This window comes from Gossypium arboreum, chromosome 3 (assembly GCF_025698485.1).
Source record: "Gossypium arboreum isolate Shixiya-1 chromosome 3, ASM2569848v2, whole genome shotgun sequence".
In the NCBI taxonomy this organism is placed as follows: domain Eukaryota; kingdom Viridiplantae; phylum Streptophyta; class Magnoliopsida; order Malvales; family Malvaceae; genus Gossypium; species Gossypium arboreum.
The window spans coordinates 43,782,765-43,785,953 of NC_069072.1; the positions used below are offsets into that span (position 1 = coordinate 43,782,765).

Below are 3,189 nucleotides of genomic sequence, written 5' to 3' on the forward strand. Positions count from 1 at the left end.
AACATGAATCATCCTGTTCCCTAGAAAACCTCATAGCATCATAAATTTTAAAGATAATCTCCTCGTCACCTACTCTAAGTACCAATTTACTGTAACCCACATCAATTACAGCCCTAGCAGTGGCTAAAAATGGGCGTCCTAAAATTAAGGGCATTTCCACATCTTCGTCCATGTCAAGCACAATAAAGTCAACAGGAAATATGAATTTATCTACTTTCACAAGTACGTCTTCTATAATACCCCTAGGATATTTAACAGATCTATTGGCTAATTGAATACTCATCCTAGTGAGTTTAGGTTCCCCAAGACCAAGTTGTTTGAACATTTTATATGGCATCAAATTAATGCTAGTGCCTAAATCAGCTAGTGCTTTCTCAACATTCAGACTACCAATTATGCAAGGGATAGTAAAACTTTCTGGATCTTTCAGTTTGGTTGGTAGTTTGTTTAGGAGTATGATTGAGCACTCCTCGTTGAGTTCTACTGTAGATAAGTCCTCGAACTTCCTTTTATTTGTTAGAAGCTCCTTCAAAAGTTTTGCGTATGTAGGCATCTACGAGATGGCTTCAACAAAAGGTAAGTTGATATGTAATTGCTTAAAGAGTTCAAGAAACTTACCGAATTGTGCATCAATGCGGCCTTTTTTCAATTTTGCTGGGTATGGAACTGGTGGTTTATATTCCTTCGGCACTGGTTTGTCACTATTTTCAAGTTTTTCTTCCCTCCTTTCGCTTATCACGGCTTCTTGTGTTAGCTTCTTTTCAGATTCCGCTAACACTTTCCCACTTCTTAGTGTAACTACTTTTACATGCTCTTTTGATTTGGTGTTACTAGGTAAACTTCCTAGTGGTCTTTCTGAAATTAGTTTGGATAGCTGGCCTATTTGAGTTTCGAGCCCTTGGATTGACGCTTGTTGAATTTTAAGTGTTGTCTCGGTATTCTAAAAATAGGTTTCTGACACTGAGATAAACTTTGTGAGCATCTCTTCAAGGTTCAGTTTCTTTTCCTGTTGATAGGGTGGCTGTTGAAAACCCGGAGGATGTTGTGGTCTTTGATTTCCTTGACCGCCCCACGAGAAATTTGGGTGGTTCCTCTAACCTGCATTGTAAGTGTTACTATATAGATTGTTTTGAGATCAAGGATTATTACCCATGTAATTTAACTGCTCGTTATCCATGTTGTAGCCATAAAGTTGGTATTCCGAATGGCTTGTTCCACCTCCACTTGCTTCGCACTGCATTACTGGGTGAACCTGTGAAGAACTAAGAAAACCATAAATCTTTTTATTTAAAAGTTCTACCTGGTTTGATAGCATAGTAACCGAATCGACATTATTAACGCCTGCTATTTTAGTTGGCTTAGTCCTCATGACTTGCCACTGATAGTTATTCAGTGACATCTCCTCTATAAACTCATAAGCATCTTCAGGTGTTTTATTATTGATGGTTCCGCCAGCAGCTGCGTCAATCATTTGTTGAGTCGAAGGATTCAGGCCATTATGAAATGTTTGAACCTGAAGCCAAAGCAGTAACCCATGGTCAGGGCACCTTCTTAAAAGGTCCTTGTATCTCTCCCATGCATCGTAGAGTGTTTCTAAGCCCATCTGCACAAACAAAGAGATATCATTATGTAATTTGGCCATTTTAGTCGGTGAAAAATATTTTAATAGAAATTTTTAGGTCATTTGCTCCCAAGTAGCAATTGACCCTCGTGGTAACGAGTTCAACCACTGTTTAGCTTTGTTCCTCAATGAAAAAGGGAATAACCGAAGACGAATGGCATCATCAGAAACACCATTAATTTTAAATGTACCGCATAGTTCCAAAAAGTTTGCTAAGTGAGCGTTGGGATCCTTATCCTATAAACCATCAAACTGAACAAATTGCTATATCATTTGAATAGTGTTAGGTTTTAGTTCAAAAGTATTTGTAACTACAGTAGGTCTAACCATGCTCAATTCAGTTCCTGTTAAAGAAGGTTTAGCATAATCATACATAGTGCATTGAGCAGGATTTTGATTAACCGCAATTATAGGAGGTAGCTAATTGTCTTGGTTTTCAGCCATCTCTTCGGTTGGGGGTTGAGTATCATCCTCTTGCTCTCTATGTATCTTAAGCTTCGCCTTATTTCTCGTTGGTTTCTGCGAACTGTGCGATTGATTTCTTCGTTAAAGAGTAGTGGTCCTGACGGGTTTCTTCTTGTCATAAACTATAAAAACCTGCCAAGAGAAAGAAAAAGTAAATTAATAAAAATAAAAAATAAAAAAATTAAATTAAATTGTAAGGAAAATAAATGGCTAAAGTAATTAAAATTTAGTGTTCCTAATATCTTAGTTCCCCGGCAACGGCACCAAAAACTTGATCGCGATTTTCGTGGCAGGTAAGTTTTAAATATTTATGATTAATCATTCTTGAAACTAACTATTATCGCGATGTAGGCAAGTGTACCTATCGAACAGTAGTATAGTTTTAGCAAGACCGGATTGTCGAACCCAAAGGAACTAAAAGTACTAGTAATGATTGTCTTTTTATTATCTAGCCTAAGAATAAGGTGGTTTTGTTTTAACTAACTAATTAACTAATCTAAGAATTCACAGAAAGTAGAATTGGGGGATTACTTTTGGAAAACGATTGAATTATGACAATACCTAAGGAAAAATCCACCTAGACTTCACTTGTTATTTTGGCTCCGAATCAGACGATTTATTCATTTAACTTGTTCTGTAGAGATCCTTAAGTTATGTTATTATCCCTATTCAAGACTAATAACGTCTAATGCCTAAATTGAATAATTGGGACTTTTCTCTAATTAACACCCTAGGGTTGCATTAACTCAATCTATGGATCCCCTTATTAGGTTTCACCCTAATCCGGCAAAATCTTGTCACCCTATCATAAGCGCGCAATCAACTCCGCTTAATTATGACAAATGTACTCTTAGACAGGGTCTATTCCTCCTCTGAATAAGAGCTTATCTTGAATCAGTATCCTGGGATATCAAAACAAGAATTAAGAACACGTAATTAAGAACAAGTTAAATATTTATCATACAATTCAGAAATTAAGAATAAGATTCGTCTTAGGTTTCATCCTCTTAGGTATTTAGGGGATTTAGTTCATAACTAAAAAAGAAAACATCTCAGAAGAATAATGAATACAAAACATAAAGAAAACCCAAAACTCCTAAAGG

The 3,189-nt window shown here is 36.3% G+C and overlaps 1 non-coding gene across 1 annotated transcript; it reads left to right on the plus strand.

The window, feature by feature from the left end:
* Positions 1-1,529: 1,529 nt before the first annotated feature.
* Positions 1,530-1,635, plus strand: LOC128290809 (small nucleolar RNA R71). Its single transcript, XR_008280595.1, has one exon. It is a non-coding gene; the product is annotated as a small nucleolar RNA R71 (small nucleolar RNA).
* Positions 1,636-3,189: the final 1,554 nt, after the last annotated feature.